Raw genomic sequence first — 20,409 nt, forward strand, 5'->3', positions numbered from 1 at the left:
ACTCCTCCCCCTCCCTTCCAGGCACCTTCAAAGAAGACGCCTAATAAACCTGTTCTCACTAAGTGTCTTAATCTGTTCTCTCTCCCAAAAGTTTGAGAAAGTGGAGAAAGAGCAAGGAAACTCTCTCTAATTTGGGACTTTTGTATGCAGTGCCTAGACAATGGGAGAGATGTGTAGGAGGAAGGGGATTAAGTATTGTGGCCAAATTCTCTCTGGTTTTTCTTAAGGTGACACAGATGACTAAGCTAAAAAGCCAAAGTCTGACCACGGAGCTGAATGGCAAAGTGAACTGGGCATCAGGAGGCTGGATATAGACCCACCTTGGCCAGTTGGCTGGTGCACCTGGAGCAGCAGGTCATTAACCCAATGCCCTCTGTCCTCAAGGGTAGAACTGAAGAGTTCAATTGAGACACTTCTTCTGGGAGGGGACCTCTCAGCTCTAATATGCTGTGCTCCCATAAATGGAGTTTAGAGATCAAGGGAAACAACTGAATTAACCCCGTGCAGATTTGGGATGTCCATAGCTGTTACTGAGCTATGTAAATAAAGGATGAGCAGTTCATTCACAGAGCTGTACTTAGTGGCACTTTGCCCTCTAGAACAGTGTTTCTGGGGTCTCATGCACATTGATGGAGCCAGGAGAGATGGGGAAGGAGAGGCTGTGGGCTCTGCCTTCCGCCTCCTTCTGTCCACCCCTGCAGAATGAGAAGCTCTCTGGCTTCTACAGACATGAGGGCTGATGCCTGAGGCCCAGCCTGTACCAACCTTGTCTTAGGGGAGGAGGACATAATGCCATGACCCAACCTTAAATCCATTTCCAGCATTATTCCCACAACAACACAACTAGTTAGTATACTAGTCAAGACTTTAGGTGATGAATGTCGGAAACTTGACTCAAACTAGTTTGAACAAAAAAGGGAATTTATTGGCTCATATAACTGGGAAATCCAGACGTGCATCTGCTTTCAGACATGACCATAGCCAGGAAATCATATGATTTCATCAGGGCTCTCTCTCTCTTTCTCAGCCTCTGCTTATTTCTGCTTGGCTTCGTTTTTGGACAGCCTATCCCCCCACATTAGGAACCTCATCCTCAGACTCTAATCCTCCCATTTTAGCAGCTCCAGCAGAAGGAACCTGTCTTTCTCAATAGCCCCACCAGAAAGATTTGATTGACCACTTTGGGTCACATGTTTCTTCCTGAATCAAACTCTGTGGTCAGGGGGATGAAATCCTTTGGACATACCTGGGTCACATGTCTCCCTGATCACTGGGAGAATGAAATGGGTGGTCGGCCCTATATAAATCCATGGGACAGGTTACCTACAGGAAAGAAAGGGGTAAAGAAGAGATTCTAGACAGATGAAACATCAGATTCCCTCAAGTAAAATGTTTTTAAGCCCATTTTACAGATGAGAAAATTGAGGGTCAGATTGGTTAAATAGCTCACCGAAGTTCACAAAACTAGGAAGTTGCAGAGCTTGGACTTGAAGTCACATTCGTCTGCCTCCAAAGCACATACTTTTATCACCACACTATGCTAGCTAAACTGTCCCAGCATCCCCGGGAGTCCCATAATCCCAACTCTGAACACATGGGGCTTGTCATTCAGGGTTCCCAAAATAACTGAAGTTGCAAGGAGCCTGACAATGTGTTGGAGACCCTTGGACCCTCAAGGAGCTTGCTGCCTTTCTCCATTTGGAAGAACAGAGCCAGGAACCGTAAACATGCCTCTTATTACCCCTTCCAAGGCTGGATACATGAGTATGTGGAGTCGGCTGAATGTCACCATTTAAGGCAAACGTTCTCAACCACAGTGTGTTCACGCTGGTGTGGTGAATCATTTGTGAGGTGTCTTGCAAGTAATTTGTTTAATTAATAGTTAAAATGCTAGAGTTTGCAAATGGTTTATCTTTTTAAAAAACTAAACCAGAGAAAACTCAAGGTTATCCCTATAACAACACCCATTGTGTTCTCTTGTTTTGATGCCTTTTTGAGTGGGAGAGAGAGGTGAAGCTAAAGCAAGCTTGTATGAATTTGTCATTACCCTGGGTATAGCCATGGGAGATTTTCTTGATTGTGTGTACAATCAGAAAAAGCATTGGAAACTATTGATTTAAGGAAGGACTTTTGGCCGCAAATACCTCCTCAATACCTCAGTTGAAAATTCCACTAAGTAAAGATATATTGGTTTTAAAAGCTAAAGCTGGGTGAGGAGAGTGTTCAACAGTCACTTGCATATTAGTGTGAATTATAGGATATCCTTGGTCAAGAATAGAGTAGTCTAGAGATCGCAGATGAATGGAGACATTTCTAAATACTTTCAGATAATAAAAACTTCGGAAGGACTAAAAAAAAATCAAACTTTAAAGTGAAGCTTTAAATAGAGTTGAAAGCTTTGAGTTAGTAGGTAATTTTATGCAAAATAACTTTCACATTAGCAAGCAGCTTCCAAAGTGAGTTATAAAGTAGGCAGCTGATTTTTTTTTTTCATTGTGGCAAACTGGAGCTTTATCCTCTCAGTTCTTTTTGACTTCTGAATATTTCTAATGTAATTATAGTATAAGAGAGAGCCAGGTCACACACCCATGTTCACCACAGCATTATTCACAATCAACAAGAGGAGGAAGCAACCCAGTGTCCATCCACAGAAGAATAGATAAAGAAAATGTGGCCCATACATACAGTGGAATATTATTCCCCTTAAATGAATGGAAATTCTGACACATGCAACAATATGGACAAAACTTGAGGACATTATATTAAGTAAAATAATCCAGTCACAGAAAGACAAATGCCGTATGATTCTACTTATATGAGGTATCTAAAGCAGTCAGACTCTTAGAAACAGAAAGTAGAATGGTGTTTGCAAGGGGCTGGGAATGGGGGGCGATGGAAAAAGAGTTGTTCAGTGGGTACAGAATTTTAGTTTTGCAAAATGAACAAGTTCTACAAATCGGTTGCACAATAATGTGAGTATAGTTGACACTACCAAACTGTACACTTAAAAATGGTTAAGGTGATAAATTTTATGTAATGCATTTTTTACCACAAATTTTAAAAATGTAAAAAAGAAAGAGCCAGGAAACTAGGCTGAACTATTCAGTCATTTGAGACCAAAAAAAAAGGGGGGGGGGATTTAGTAATTGCTCTCAGAACCTAATTCTTAGAAGTAAAGTGACAGGGAACCCCTCTCTTATGGAATAAATGGCAGAAGAAGTCTACATGGAGTAACATTTTGAAAAAGGAATAGTCAGAGGTAGGAAGAAAAGAGAGGCAGGAAAGAAGAGGGAGTGAAGAGCAAGAGGAAGTTATAGTACAAAAAAATTATTTTCAATAATACACAAAAAAGAAAACGCAGCGATACCACCCCTAGCATTGCACAAAGTATAAAAGTTTGGGCACGGCAGTCACAAAAGCCCTTCATGCTGCCAGCAAGGAGGGAGTGCTTAGCATTTGTTAAAGCAAAATCTCACCAGTAACAGTGGTGAGGGTTTTGGAGTTTAATCAGATTGCTTTTCCCACATCTATTGAAAGAAAATGGAGGAGAGATAAGACATAGAATCCTATGAAGATAAACAGGACAAAGCCAGGGTCCTGGGTAGTCCAAGGGTAATTCATGGAGATGAGAGCGAAGATCATTACCGGCAGACTAGGGAAACAGGAGCAGGGCAGTGAAAAGGTGGGAAGACAGCCAAAGACACATTTTAGTAGCAGAAAAAAGAATCTGCTGGAAATTTGTTCTGCCTGCTCCCTTGGTAGAAACAAAATCATTTTCACTTAAATTTTATTAGTTCCTGCCTTCCTCCCACCTCAGCAGCCGTGGACACTAGAGGGTTGACACAAGGCAAAGGCAGACCTACAGTGGGAGCTGGCTCAGCTGTGGTGGTGGAGCTCCAAGGACTGCGCAAGGCTGGCTGCAAGATCTGAGCGGGAACGTGCTGGGTCACTGAGGCCAGGGGGTGGTGGACACAAAGGCAACCTGGTGGGAACTGTCACACAGATGCTATGAGAAAGCCAGCCTGGCCAGCAGCCACGCATACAGTCGTCTTACTCTGCAGCTCGTCTGGGCTGGCGAAGGTGGCATCCCCCAAGGCAGGCTGTGCTGTTTGACCTGCCCACGCTGGACACCAGGATCCTGTCAGCAGCAGTTAGGTGTGGCTCTTTCCCCAGTCAGATTCTGTTTACAAAAATACTGGGAAGTGTTCTTTAATTTAGACATCAATAAAGATAAGACAAAGATTAACTGAGAATGGCGAAGTCTCACATTATGTAATGAGAACTACCTAAAACTTACTGTACTGTTAACTTGGACAATTGCAGCTGAATTCTGAGGTTGACTTCCATGCCTTCCACACTAAGGAATTGACATCTGTTGATTTTATGCTATCCAAGTCTAGCTGATCCACTTGGTCCATTTCATCTAATTCTTGGCTCGTACTGGTTTGGGTTCAAATGGATTTTTTTCTCTTGTTACTGATTGCAGAGAATTATCAATCTCTACATGTGCAATTTCTCAAAGTTTAGATTTTGAATAACAAAGGCCACACCAATCACTGTCTAGGGAGCTTGCCTCTTCCGATGTGTTCTGCAAAATGCCTACTGTCAGTTATTTATAACCCAAATGGCTCCTTTCTCTACTGTAATGTGCTATTCTGCTCCATCATCAGCACCTTCTTGCCTCTGCTCCACAGTCTTTAGGTGGGCTTGTTTGGGAACTGGCTCCTTTTGGGAGCAATAATTACTTCCAGACTGAATCTGATCTTCCTCCTATGGAAAGAAATATAGATTCTAGAACGCTTCTTGAACACCCCCATTCAACATCCCCCTTTGGCTTCAGCTGGTTTTAGGGCTGTACTCTGTAAGAATTTTGTGTCTATAGATGGTGGCAAGAAAGAAGACTGGGCCACTGTGTATGGATGCAGTTTTATACACTGTGCAAAGATGCCCAGCCAAAGAGGCAAGTAGAGTTGAATTCCAGTCCTGCAGGAAGGCATGCCTCTTCTTTGCACAGAAGCAGCTGCTCCCCACCAAGCCACATGCTGGTGAAGCTGTGCCTACACAGCTCTTCAAATTTGCAGCAGCCTTCCCCGAAACAGATGCTGTGGGATGGGGAAATTGGGTTTTTTAAAAGCCTAAAGAAAACTTTACCAGGATGTCTAATGGAGGAAAAGTCAGCACGATCATCCTCAAAGTGGAAGCCAACAATGATCAGTCAAAAGACCGAAGATTAAGAGTCTACAGCTCTGCTCCCTCGCCGACTCTCCATCGGGATATGCTGTGCTTTGCCAGCCTCTTTTATCCTCTCCCCTATGTTATTTCTAAACAGTGAGAGCTTATTTTACTATGTGAAATTGAGAAGCAGAGGGTTTAGATAATGCAACGAATACCACAGAGCTCAGTAGCCAGTTCAGAGATGCATTAGATGCCATAAGCCACATCCACACCCCTGTATCCAGTGGAGTAACTCCTAGGACTGATCACACTGAGCCGCAGGGAAGGTGGCGGGGGCCAAAGGCACCAGGCCGACACGCATCAAAGGGTGGCTTTGTTCAGGTGGCGGTGCCTGCCCTTAGATATTGCTTCTTCAGGCTCCCCTTTCATTCTCGCCTCTCGTGCACAGTCTCTCTTGCTGCTTGTGCTCTGTGTTCTGGAATTCTCTCTGCCTCCCAGATGCTGTGGTGTGCTTTGATTGATGCTCTTTGTTCTTCGTGTGGATGGAGCGCTGCTGAGCAGAGCAACAGTCTTCAGCCAACTCTAGTCGTTCCTGTCATTCCTCACTTCACCGCTCAGCACAGCAGTAAATGCGGAACAAGTGTTTCTGAGCACCTACTGCGTGATACGTGACACTAGGCACCGGGAATACAGTGGTGATCAAAACAGTCAAAAATCCCTGCTCACATGGAACCTACATTCTAGAGGGGCCGGGGTGAGGGAGAGATAGACAATAAACAAAAAAAGTAAATCAGATGTAGAGTATGTCAGATGGTGATAAGCGTTAAAAAGAAAAATAAAGCAGGAGAGTGTGGAGGTAGGGAGGTGGCTTGCCATTTTATAAAGGGTGGCCAAGAAAGCCCTTGATGAGAAGATGACTTTTGATTAAAGATCTGAAGGAGAAGAGTAACCCTTGACATATCTGTGAGAAGAATTCACAAGGACCCTTTTGTAACTCTCAATCTTCTGACTGTCTGCTCAGGGTATATATTTTACTAACTCTCACCAAGTGTATCAGTTATCAGTTGCTGTGGAACATGTCACCCCAAAACTTAGTGGCTTAAAACAAAATTTTGTTATCTCACAGCTACTGTGAGTCAGGAAACCAAGTGTGGCTTAGCTGGGTCGCTCTGGCGTCGGCCAGGGCCATCGTCATCCCAAGGCACAACTGGAAGGGGATCCACTTCCAAGATCACTCAGGTGGTTGCTGGCAGGCTTCAGGTCCTCACTGGCTGTTAGCTGGAGATATCAATTCCTTGCCACCTTTCCATAGGCAGCCCATAACACAGCAAGTCAGCAAAAGAGTGAGCAAGGCAGAAGTCCCAGTCTTCTCATAACCTAATCTTACAAGTGATATCCCATCATATTTGCCATATTATGTGTGATGGAAGCAACACATTAGGTCCAGCCCACACTCAAGGGGAGGGGATTACAGAAGGGCGTGAATACTAGGAGGCAGGGTGATTGAGGCCATCTCAGAGGTCACTGCTACCCTGAGAGCAGAACAAAGACATGCACGTCCTTTAACAGGCACCTCGCTACACCTCCCAGTCGGTTTTCCTGGTAGCAGCCAGGGCGGCCCTTACAAAATGCAGGCAAGAGCTTATCACTAACCTCTGTAAACTTTCCATCACACCTAAGAGCAGCATCTGCAGTTCTTGAGCTGGCCTCAGTCTTACCCCCCGCCTCTCGTCCCACCACCTACTTGACTCACGCTGCTCGGCCACGGGAGTCTTTTTGCGCTTGCTCGAATATGCCAAGCCCATTCCTGCCCCGGGCACTCATCCCTCCCATCACCGGGTCTCTGCTCAGTGGCCACTTCCCCAGGGGGACTTTCTCTGATCACCCCTGTCTAAAACATTCCCCTGTACCTCACCCCTCTCCTCCTGTTCTACTTTATCTTCCTCATAGTACTTACCACTATCTAAAATTGCATATTATTTATTCGTTTGTTTATTATCAATCTCCCCGACTAGAAGGTAGGATCCATGAGGGCAGAGATTTTTGTCTGTTTTGTTCACTGCTGCATTCCCAGTGCCTGGGACTTACAAGAATCTCAGTTAATTGTTCCAGGAAAAGTGAATGAATGAATGGCATTTGAATGTATGTAAAGATGATGTCATCACCAACGCAGTTATAATATTTTCCATTTGGAAAGTTTATTATATCCTAGGCAATTTACTAACATAATTTCATTTAATCCTTGCAAAGATTCCATATGGTAGGCACTATCATTGTCCTTATCTTACAGAGGAGGAAATGAGGCTTGGCAAGGCCAGAAACCTGTACATAGTCACACAGTAAATGGAAGAGCTGAGATTTAAGCCCAGGGTTGTCTGACTCCAAGCCCACAATCTTAGCCACCGAGTGACATCGTCTCCCCAGCAATGAAGCAGTTAAGACAGTGGATCTCCGTGCTGGCCTCGCACAGGAGCTCCTGCAGGGCATGGGCTCTACCTGCCAGCATCATAGTCACTATGAGACTTCTCAAATGGCTCCCTGGGAAATCCTGATGCACAGCCTGGGACAAGGAACTTTTCTCTAACAAATCATACCTCATGCTCCAAGATCTGGTGGAAAATATTAATGCAGTGACTTCCTTAGTTTTAATTGAACAGAGACTTTAGTTTCAAGCTAGCTTCAGGCAAAACTGTGACATTTAGCTAGAGGCTACCCAGAGACTCTGCTGAGACTGGGGCAGCTCCAGGCTTCTGTCCTCCTCACCCACACTTTCCCATGCTGTGTCCTCCTTCCTCAGAGTTCTGTGCTGTCCTTCAGGGATGGTGGGAGGACAAGCAGGAGCTGCCTCCCCAGCCAGGGAGCTCTCAGCCTCCAGGCTGCGTCTGGCTACAGCCTGGTGAGCAAACGAGTCTCCCACTTCTCGATTTCTCCCTCCTCCCTTCTCAGTACAGTGGAAATCACCTGCCATCTGGAGCACCTGTGTTCCTCGCTCCTGCCACAATGAATTCCTTTCAGTCCCTGAACCTATCCTGCCCTCTCACCGACTGGCTTAGCTCATGCTGTGCCTCTACCTAGAACAATCTTTCCCTCTCATCACTTGGTTAAATCCTATTCACACTCAGGTCTCGATGTAAATGCCACTTCTTCCAGGAAGACTTCCCCACCCACATCACTCCCTGCCTGCGTTAGGTATTCCCTGCTCCACTGGCACCCAGGACTTCCTCTATGACAGGGGAATCCCGCCTTGGATTCTTAGTTACCTGGTACTTCCACAGAGGTTCCACTGAGACCAGGAACCATGCCTGTTGGGCATCTATTTGCAGCCCAGCATTTATTTTCCTTTCCCTGGGAAGCAGTTTACCAAATTTCCTTTGGGAAACCTTCCTTCCTCTCCAGTTCAGCCCTGTGACTTGTGTAAGATTGGCACCGATGCCCAACTCCAGTGGTGGAGCCTAAACTCACTGGCACAGCCTATCCCCATTCTTCCTGTGCCAGTGAATGGCTCAGAGCTGGCACGTGGCTTGGGCCAGTCCAATCAGGCTGAGCCTCAGGGCTCTGCCTGGAAATGAGCCCTGGACTCTTTCCTCCTGCTGGACACGTAGCCTCCTGGAATAAAGGAGGAAACCCAGGACAGAAGGAGGTGAGGGTTGGGGTGGAAGAGTCCGGCCAGTAGGGGAACCAAGCAGAGCTAAGAAATGGAGTCCTAGTCACCTTATGTGAGGCACTAGATCGGCATTGCCTGAAACTGGAGCTACTTCTATACTTGTCAATTACACAGACCAATTCCCTTCACATTTAAACCAGTCTGAAGTTTTGCTTTTTGTTGTTGTTGTTGCTTGCAACCAAGAAATACCCTAATTTTAAATTCTGCCTTATTCCCCACCATATCTTCAGCCCTCAGCCCAGTGCCTTGCACTTAGTTGTATGTAGATGAAGAAGCTTCTTTGCTTTGGGTCAGAAATATGGGGACTAGCAACTCTATCAGAGCAGGCTCAGGGCAAGCACTAGAAACACACAGCTCTTTCCAATCAGCTACTACAATGCTGGTTCTACTTCTTTCTCTCCTGTTCCTACGCAAGGGCTGGTCAGAGATCCTTCTCTCAGCTCCCCAGGGCCCTGAAGACCCAGGAGTTCTTCTGTCTGGCTACTGAGATTCCTGGTCTCACTTACAGAATCATCCCTGACTAGCTTCTTTCAAGTTCCCAGAACACCTTAGCAGGCCACTCAAAGCACAGATTTAGGGCACTGTCTACTTGCCTTTTTAAAAAACCCAGGTTGTGATTGGTTCTTCCACTCACATACTGAATAAATTCTGTGCCCTCTCTTGTGTCAACAATGTGTCTCCATCCCTGTTGTTGGAATCAGAGTATTTGAGAAAGAAATGTAGAAGTCATCTAGTTCAATCCTGTTCCCAGGGTAGGTGCTACCATTACTACATCTCTGACTGGGGTCTAGCCTGCCTTGGCTTGAACACGACAAGGGACCGGCTGCTCCATCCTTTGCAAGGCAGGCATATTGTCAGACAGCTCAGATTGTTAGAAAGTTCTTCCCAAAATTGAGCTGGAATCTGCTTTCTTGTCATTCCACCTAGTCCTGTCTCTGCCATCTGGAGTCCCTGGCATCAGCCTGATCCCTCCCCCACATGGCAACCATTGGGATATATGAGGACAGCTCACATGTCCCTAAAGTCTGCTTGACTTTAGGCAAAGCATCCCTCATGCCCTCTCCCAGTCCTCCTGTGACTTAGTTTCCCAATATTGCACTAGCACATCATCCTCTGGATGTTCTCCAATTGTGGTCATCCACTCCTCTGAAAATACGATTCCTTGAAGGGATCTCAATAGTCTAGATATGGCCTATCCAGCACTAAAGATAATAGAACCATCCTGTGTCTTGTCCTAGACTCACCACACCTATTAATGATGACATGTAAGTTTCCAGGCCATTTTTACAACCTCATCATACTGTTGGCTCAATGTGACCTTAGAGAAAATGAAACCTCTCCACTGGATTTTCCACATTCACTGTATGGGGCTCTACATTGATTTCTCTTAAATTTTATCTTGCCAGTTTCAGACTAGGCAGAATCACTAAGGTGACTGTTGTGAAAGTTTTCAGAATTAAAACAGAGTCATGTGCATCTAACTCTAACAAAAAAATGAGTAAATGAAGCCAGGAGGCCGAGAAGGGAGGGTCTGTGATGAAAACTATTACAGAGACTCTTACGCACACAGGCCTGTAACAAAAGCCTTTGCCAAGGACTCTTCCAACTACAACTTGCTACGTGCATGATTCACAAGGACATCTAGCCGGATGTACAGGAACACATGCCTGACATCAGCTCCTACAATAAGCCCCTGTAACCAATGCGCTCTTTGTCTCAAAGCAAATTACGTGTACTTTCCTCTTTTGCCTTTAAAAATCTTTGTCTTATTTTATCTCCTTGAATATGCACATAGTTTACGTGGAAATTTTCATGCATATTCCCATTGCAATACTCTATTCCCAAATAAAACTTTCTTAGAGATTTGTCTCTATAATTTTTAACTTTAGCACTGTGTAATTTATCATCCAAATTGTGACAGTTCTGTTACCGAAAGAGGGTGCTATTGTTGCTATTAATAATTACATTGAGACAACAGGCACAACCAGGACTGTCCTAAACAAACCTGGACACAGGACCACCCTAAGCAAAGAGGTTAGGACCACAGAGTCTGGGTTCAAATTCCAGTGCCATCATTTACCAGCTTAGTACTTAATCTCTCCACATTTCTATTTTCCCATCTTGGAATATTCCTATGTTGCAGGATTAACCCAGAGCCTGGCTTACATTAAGTGCTTAGAGAGTAACCTGTTATTTTTACTTGTTGAGATCTTTTTGAAACTGACCACCTATCCCTCTCAGCATTGTGTCACCTTAAATCTGATAAGTACGGCTTCCACAGCTTTGTCTGAGTTATTGTTTAAAATAACCTTTGTCAGCATCAAAGGCAAAGCCCTGTGGCATGCTGCCAGCATTCTCCTTCCAAGTTGATGTTGAAGCATTGGCCACTATTCTTTGGATGTGGCTGTTACATCAGCTAACCCAGTGTATTAAAGGAAAGTAAGGTCAGCAATAACAGACCCCCCCAAAATGCAGAGGCTTAACGTGTGCTGTTTCTCTCTCATGTAACAGTGTGGAGAGGTCATCCTCCCACCATCAGTCAGGGACCCAGCCTGACAGCTGCGCTTGTCTCCCGCATGTGGCCTCCTAAGTTGTTCTGCTGGTCCTGTTTCTGCCAGCAGGAAGTGGGAGAGGGGCATGGAGGAGCGAGTGCGGGAGGTTCACGGGCTGGACTGGGAGTGGCATGCCTCCGTCTGCCCACATGCCAGTGGAGAGGGCTCAGACACAAGGGCACTGTGCTGCATGGAAGGTGGGAATGCAGTGCAGCCAGGCAGCCAGGGGTCTGGTTCACTCCTGTTCACAGGGAAGGAGGGGACATGAGATTTTGGTGGACAGTTAGCAATCTTCACCTCTCCCATCCACCTAATGCATTATCATTTGGCTCGCATATTCTATCTTGTCCTCAAGGAAAAAAGGTGAGATGCTACTAAATGCCTTCTGAAATCAAAGGCCTCCAGCATTCTGCTCTACTACTAGCCAAGAATCCTGTCGCAAAGGAAATCATCTCCAGGGCCTCATACAGAGATGGCACACAGGCGGCCTGCACTGTCTCTGAGAAATGGTTTCACATTTTGGGCAGTAAAATTCACTTAATTCTTCCATTAATCTGTGTGGGGAAGAAACAAAAAGAAGGCAGCAACATAGTGGCATTTAAAAAATGGAATAAAATGAAATTGCAAGTCTACGAACCTTATGGAAAAGTCAAGCAGAAAAGAAACTCTACATAAAAATTAAAATAATCTTATGGATTGTTCAATGTTCCTCTTTGCACACTCCTGAGCTCCTTGAAATATGTTACAGGATCCAGATTTCTGAGGCAAGTAACATAAGCATTATGTTCAGCTCTTAAACTCTAGCCTGTAGCTATTAAAGTCAAGCACTGCAGACAAGCAACCTCCTCCAAGAGAACTCATTTGTTCATTCAGTAAACAAGTATAGAGAAGCTACTTGGTGCAGTGTACTATATGCAGAATAAAGAAATAAACAAGCTGTGGTCCCTGCTCCTGAAGGTTTTTCACTCTTAAAGGTTGCTAGTTGCAAAAATCAGAAACCAACTCTGGCTACTTTAAGCAGAAAATGAATTTATTAAAGAATATGAGTTAGATCACGAAATTGCTGGGAAGCTATGAATCTGGAAGTAACACCCCAAAACACTTTGCAGAACTCGTCTAGAGGAGACGTTGCTGGTTCCACAGTCAGCACAGACACGCGTCTTGAACCAATGGCCCAGCTAATGCGGGACCTCGACGCTCTCATCAGAGTCTCCTGAGACTGAGGTGGATACAGGCCCCCCTTGCCAGGAGGTTCTCCTCCCAGCGCTGCTGCTTCATCACTGGCTTCCCATCCAGAGTCCTGCGGGGCGTGTATGGTGCAGGGAGGCTGGGAGATGAGTGTCTGCCTTCTAAGGTAGGATGTGGGGGTTCAGAAAACAGAATTCTCCAAACAGAGGAAGGATGCAAAAAGGTCCTGAGTGGCCAGAAAATTGATAAATATTCATGATGAGGTGAAAAATACATACAAATGCATATATTAAAATGGAACGAGTGCTTTATGAACCTTATAAACAGAGTTGTGAAAACACAGAGGACAGAGAAACAAAATATGACTGGGCAGGCCAGCGAAGACTTTGGCAAGGCAGTCCCCACCTGATGCATGATCAGCAGCCCACATTCTTTGACTTATCCTCTGGGTCATAAAGGATGAGTAAGAGCTTTCTAGGAAGGATTCTGCAGAAGGGCACTGCACACAGAGGACAAGCATGTAAAAAGGCATGGGAGTGGGAAAGGCTTGGATGCCTGCAGAGAGGCTCCATGTGGCAAAGGTCACAGCTGGTGTCAGCAGTGAGGGGCAGATGGGCTGAGAGGGACAGGTCAAGATCAGATCACTAAATGCCTTATATGGTGGTAGGGAATGTGTAGACTCTATTTTGAGAATAAGGAGGAATCACTGGATGTCATTTAAGGATGGTGATACGATCTGCTTGTTTTTAAGAATTAAACTGGTGTAATGTAGAGGGTAGCTTGGACAGGAAAGAAAACGAGGGTGGAGAGAGTCCAAAGGCTGGGGCAAAAGACCAAGTGAGAATGATGCACACCTGAATTAAGGTGGTGGCAGCAGGAATGAAGGGAGCACTGGACCCAAGAAATGCTTCCAAAATGGATATTTCCAATGGGAAACCTGAACTGTGGGTCTGGAGACATAAACTTGGGAATCATTAGGTATTAGACTGTAGTTGATACAATAAAAGAGGGCACAGGGAGTGACAGAAGATGACTGCGAACTCTCACAGGTAAGCATCAGAAAGCTCAACTCAGGCCTCCCAATCCTGGCACTGAGCCAAAGGCAGGATGTGCCCAGGACACAAGACCCTGCACTGATATCAGCAGGAATCAGGAGGAGATGCCAAGCCATGCTTCCTGGAGTTCACTGTGACGTTGAACTGCATAGAGGGCACTGTTGGTTTTGGTTCCCCAGCATTAATTTCCTCTTATCATTGTAATGGAGCTTGATTTCTTTGGGGGTAATTCTCTCTTACCCATTCTGTGCAGACTTGGGGGTGTCAGTGAAGATGCCCTGTCTGCCCCTGGGTAGAGGTGAGCATGGGGCCCAAGGGCAGCCAAGCTCTCTTCAAGGGCTTCTTATTTTGTGCCGAGTGAAGCAGAGCTGGAAAGAAGAGTTTGGAGTTGGCTCAACCCGGCAACATCTCTCTGAGGAGAACAGCCGCTAGTTCCTGTTCATGGAGTCCTGAGCTGCCCTAGCCCAATACTTCTTTAAGCCTGATTTCCTGCCTTTCTTTCAACTCTGTGGACTCAGTGAGACCCTTCAGTTGGATTTCTTTTCTGTAGCTTGCAATCAAAGAACCCGGCTGACTCACAGACTGATAGACACTCATGTAAACTATAAGTAGGAATCCCTACAAACAACCTCCCAACAGATGCAAAGCAATTATGAAAGAGGAATGGGGCTCTTATGCACACCAGAACAGAGCTCATTCTAGCTGTGACTCCAATCTCACTTGTTGCAAGACCTTGGACAGGCCCCTTTACCTCTCTGGGCCTTAGAGCTTTCATCTGCAAATCATAATGCTGGGCTGGACACTTGGTGTCCAGTGGTATGCTGGTAAACCAGTTCTTAAAAACAAAAAAAGAGCCTTGATTTATAGTGTTTGATGATTTCTGTGGTGTACATACTCCTCCCATGGCAGACTTTCAAGCTACCAGTGGTTTAACAACCAGCTTACAAATTTCCTGAAAATTTTGCCATTGCCATCAGGTACAAGCTGGCTCTGGCACATCATTGTTGGTGTCTTTTCTAGGACTAGCTTCTGGTCTGCACCTTTCTAAATTGGGAAGGTGAAAGACTAAGTCTTTGGCTCTTGCTGGCAGGAAAGAATGTATGGCAGCATTTCTCAAACTCTGTGTCAGGGAACTTATTAGAATGTAAATGCCCATGGGCCACCATCGGGCACTTGGAATTAGCATGGGAAGTAGGCTCTCAGAAATCTGCACCATTGACACATTCCTCAGATGATTCTGATGCAGGAGGTGTGAGGACTGTACTTTAAGAGACAATGGTTTGGAAAGTGGAAGGGACTATGAAGATGGAACAGGGTGAGAGAAGTGGTGGGAAATGGAGTGAGGCAGGAGAGAGAGCAGGATTGTGGAGGAAATGATGACCCAGACCACAGGCACGACTGGGATGTGGAGGCCAAGGGAGGGTAAAAGGGAGGGAGGCAGGAGATACCTTCAGCTCAACATCCAGACTCGGAGTGCTCTGCAGAACGCCATGTGCCAGAGGGCTTTTAATACGATGCTGATCACGATGCTGATGTTGCTGGTGCTGATGGAGGGCAGTGGGCTTTGTTAACCAGCCTTGTGGGGCTGGTAGGAAGCAGAGCCATCTGGTGCTTATTCGATATATTACAGAATCTATTTTGCTTTCAGTAATGCTGCTTAGCCAAATTTATATCTGCTTCTGGCTGCAAAACTTGCCTGGTTTTGGACTAAGCCCTGAGCTCCAAGCAGGAAGAATCCCATGCCAAGGACGTGATCAGTTTTTCCAATCCTGGGGCAATGCTGGATTTCTGAGCCTTCCTAGAATTGGAACCCTGTTCCAGAGGATGGGAACCCAGGAATGTTCCAAATGAATGATTGAAAGCCCTGAGGGAATCTGCACTCACATCACCAAACACCGTCTCCTCCTGCAGGAGAGGGCAGCTCTGGCCCCCGCCTAACTGCTTTTTTGCATCCTCATTCCCATTCGTTGCAAGACCTTGGACAGACCCCTTCCTCTCTCTGGGGGCCAGGGACAGAGTCTCATTCATCTCTTCAGGCCAGCGCCTGTCCCACGGGAGCTGCTCAATGAGTATCTGTGAGATGGATGGGAGGACGAAGCAGGCAGGTGATGGTAACATACAGGGACTGGGAGATATCCCGGGCTGGCCTGGCTGAGACAAAAACAGGTAGAACAAGACTAACTGATCACTGGTACTGGGTGGTTGGAGATTAGGGGTCCAAATAGCCGGAAATATACCCTACTTAGTAGGAAAATGAGTCTGCTTAAAGCTACACCATGAATTAATAAGAATAAAACATTTTTAAAAAACTGATTAATACCCCTTCCCGCTTCCATCATTGCCCAAAACAATATGAAACAAGACAACTTTCAAGAGAGTTGGGGAGGCAGAGGTACATGCTGGTATAAGAGGCTCTCTTCTCAGTCTTTTACCTATTCTTCTCCCAGCTGTTCCAGGGCATATGAGCAGAATTTCTCTTTCCTGGGCTAGAACCCAGGACACCAGGAAACCTTCTCTGGATACTGGAGCGATGCTTCATGTTACATACACCTGCTCTGACTTTCCCCATTTAAAATTTCTCATCAGATATCCTTCCTTCCACTCTAACATTCCATACACTGCTCTCAGATCCTCAGCCCTGCTTGCCTTGCATCTCTGCAGCTCAGCCCAGACAGATGAAATGCTGGATAAAACCTCTCGGTCTGCAGGGCAGGGACCCTGTCTTTGTGTCATAAAATGCCGTGTACACCTGCAGTGCTTTGTAAATAATAAATGGCTATAATAAAGAAGCTGCCTCTTTGGGGTCAGGGGTACATGTTTGCAGAAAAACAGCCCCCTCTCAATCAGGTCTCGCTCTGCCTGGCACAGCTGTCACCAGAGTCAGAGGATACTCTGCACAGATTTCCAAAGGGACATGTAACCTGAAAACTTAGGGTTCCTAACAGAATACGAGGCACAACGCCAGAATTTCTTGGTCAAGGGAGGTCAGAGAGTATCCTGCTGACATATTATGTACTTGAAAAATAAATGCACCATGCAAATGCAAGATGTCATTATCATCACTTCAAATTGTCTTTTTCTGCTTAATCTGGCCTTTACAAATTACAATAGCACATGTCTTTTTAGCCAAGTACGTAGTAATAACTTACTATTGAAAGAGAGATCAACTGGTAATAATAGGCATTGTTACTATAATAATGACTTGCCAATGTAGCATAAAGGAGAAGGGAGACCTCTTTCCAAACACAAGAACAAGCTGAAATAGACAAAAGGGGAGTTGATACGGGAACTATGGGAAGGACAAGGGCAAGGACATGATTACCATGTGGTCACTCCCTGTGATGACCCCATGCCACTGATGCTGAGGACACCTTAGTTTTACTAAGGTGGAGTAAAACTCTGGGACAGTCTGTGGATCTCTTGCTACAACTAAGAGATGGCAGTTCATCTTTTAAAAAACATGCTGCCATAGTCTCACCTCCCGTTTCTTGTTGCAGGGTACTAAGAGGGCAAGAAAAGCTCTGCAATGATGAGCCCATCCATCGGATATTTAGACCACATTTGTAGGAACAGTAGCTACCACTTAGTGCAGCCTTGCTGTGTGCCAGGCACTGAGCACCATCATTTAATCCTCTCCACCCACTCTAAAAGGAAGTCCTGCTATTATCCACCTTACACATGCGAGACCTTAGGTTCAGGGACTATGGCCCAGGAGTCTAGCCAGGATCCAAACATAAGACTATTTGAATCCAGAGCCCAAGATCTTAACCACTACGATCTGTCACCCCTCCTGCCATTTGGAAATGAAATTGAAAAATGGTTGAAATAATTTATTCAGTAAAAGTGACTCAAATTTGACCCCTCTAAGTCAAGAGAGAATTCTTTTCAATCATCCAGACTGATGGAAAGGACAGAGTGGAATGGATAATACGTACACACGGATGCTTGGGGAGTTGTTTAGATTTGGCTCGCGACTGCCTAGCTGGAACAGTTTGCAGCAGATTTGCTTTCTCAATGATGTTTTTCCAAGGCAGGCATCAAAAACAGCCCGTGGTCTCTGAGAATACTCTGGCTGGGTGGGAGAGAGAAGCAGCTCTGGAGGAGGGGTGGGAATGGAGGAACTGCTGCGGCAGGAAAATCTCACCATGGATAATCCATACAGCTGATTGTCAATGTCTATTAGATTCGCCCTTTGTGATCAGCAGCACCATATGTTTGCAACTCCTTCGTACCTCTTAGACTTTATTTTTTAAATCTCTTTGTCTTTAAATGAGAAATGTGGAGGAAAATTAGAAGAGTGGTTGCTTCAAGGTTCTTATTGTCTAGCCCTGACCATCTGCCCTAGACTCAATTTATTCCAGATTGCAAGTTCCATGAGCTGTTTTAATGAGCAAACAGGGAGAAGCTCTCAGTCCAAGGCTAGCTCTGGACTAAAATTATTGCCTCACAAGCTCTTGCTAATTTTTAATTAATCCTCTGATCCATCCCAGAGTGCTGGCTCGAGCATATTTTGTTCCTTCCCCACCCTCCTTGTAAGCAGGAAGCAAGATGGCCCAGGCGGCTACTGCGCCTGTTGGGACAGGAAATGTAGCCAGGGCAGAGCATATGCCTTTCCCCTTGTGGAAGTCACAGAACACATGTTTTTAGAAGCTCAAGGGTGGAGGACTGGGGTGGAGGAACGATGGAGGGAGAGGGGACGTGTGTGGGAGGGGCTGTGGATGTGGTGATGGTGGTAGTGGTGGTGTGTGTGATGTGGTATAAGTGAATGTGTGTTGTATAGGTCATGAGCACGTGTGCGTGTGTGAGATGTGGTGCAAATATGTGGGTGTTGTGCAGGTCGAGTGTGTGTGTGTGTGTGTATGGTGTGTGTGCACATGTGCAGTGGGGCTGTGATGTGTGGTACGAACACATGTCTGGTGTGTAGTTTGTGTGTGTGCAGTGTGTGTCTGTGTTTGTGTAAACAGAGGCAGAGTGAGAATGAAGGCATCTCTAACAAACTAAGCTGTTTGAAAATAGAGTTTTTTCTATCCCCTAGATATTTGCCAGAATATCTTCCTTCTTGGCTAAGCTTCTGTTCAGAGGGTCTCTGATGCTCTGGATAAAAAAGGACAAGCTGGGTCTCAACCAAATAAAACGAGTGTTAAAGATATTTTAGGGAGAAACACTTTCTAAAAAAATAACCCAGTGCTGACAATGCAGTGGTTTCAGTTTCCTTCCATTGGGTGAGAAGGAATATTTAATTTTAAAACAAGTCGAGTCTCCAGCACTGCACGTCTAGGGAAATGAAATGAGAGCGCGCCGCCCTCTCTGCAGATTCATCTCTGCTCCTCCGCTGGCTGCTGTTTGCCAGGTCGCGGATGTGATGAAATTCTGAAATCTTCTCTTTGTAGAATATTAAAAAGGACTTTCGGTCTATAGGGTTTGAAATGAATCCTGCAGAAGGGATGGAGGTGCCATCTAGGGGCAGGAAGGGATTGGACGTACCTTCCCTGAGAACTAGGAAATGAGGAATCGTGGCTGAAGGATTTTGTCAAAATTCCTCACACAAGCTTCCTGGAGCTGGGGTCCTCGTCCACAGAAGTGTCATAGAAAGGGATCAGCCCAGGCAACTCCAGCAGCTTCCAAAGTATTTCCACTGAGAGGCTTTTCTTCCAGCCCAACTCCCCTGCACAGAGGCATTCCAGAGAAATGCAAATAAACATATGAGAAGTTGACACTCACGAGTCATCAAGGAAATGCAAATTAAAACAATAATTCAATACTGACTTGGCAAAGGTTTTAAAAATGATCGTGCCAGGGCACTCTCATATGCTGCTGGAAAAAGTGTAAATTGGTGTAACCTTTCTGGAAGGCAGTTTGGCAATACATATCAAAAATCTTAAAAATGTTTCTACCCCTTGACCCAATAATTCCATTTCTAAGAGCTTATTTTAAAGAACTCATCAGAGTGTAGATTTCTCTGCAAGGATGTCCATTATAGTGTTAGTTATAAATGTGAGAAATTGATATTAATTTTACGTCCAAAATAGAGAAGCTTTAAAATAAATGTTGTAACAACCACATGATGAAATGCTATGTTGACATTAAAAATCATATTTTTGGACACTACCTAATGACATGGGAAAATAGTCAAATCCAACATAAAGTAAAAAAAGTAGAATATAAAAAAGTGTACGTATACAAGATATTCATTAAAAAGGGGCTGTAAAGTATATACAACAAACTGTTAATACTGTAGCTGTTTTCTTTGGAGAAAGAGTATGAGCGATTTTTTCTTTATACTTTTCTGTATTTTTCATAATTTTCTATACTGAGCATGAAGTATTATTATAATAATAAAGACAACAGACGTAATTACAAAAATAATATTGCTAAGAACAACAACCACAAAGGCGGTAGAGGAATTCCTTTCAATTGGAGGGAGAGGCGCTTTTATGCAAGTACTATTATATAGCATCTCCTCCTCTGTGCCAGGCCCTGTACTCGTGTCCTCTCATTTAATCCTCACAGTAGCCTTGGGAGGAATGTCTCTTCTCACACCTCCAACCCCTCTCCCCTCCACTCACTTTCAGCCCAAGGTCTTGCTTCCTATTTCACTGAGAAGATGGAAGCAATAAGAAGACATCTTCCACAGTCTCCCACCACCGCCTCTACCTCCTGCCTGCATCTGTGCCCATATGTTCGGTTCTCTCCTTTTGTTACAGATGTTACAGATAGAGCCCATGCTCGTATCTAAGGCCAGCTTCTACACTTGTGCTCCGAATCTGCTTTCCTT

Source organism: Cynocephalus volans, chromosome 8 (assembly GCF_027409185.1).
Source record: "Cynocephalus volans isolate mCynVol1 chromosome 8, mCynVol1.pri, whole genome shotgun sequence".
Taxonomy (NCBI): Eukaryota; Metazoa; Chordata; class Mammalia; order Dermoptera; family Cynocephalidae; genus Cynocephalus; species Cynocephalus volans.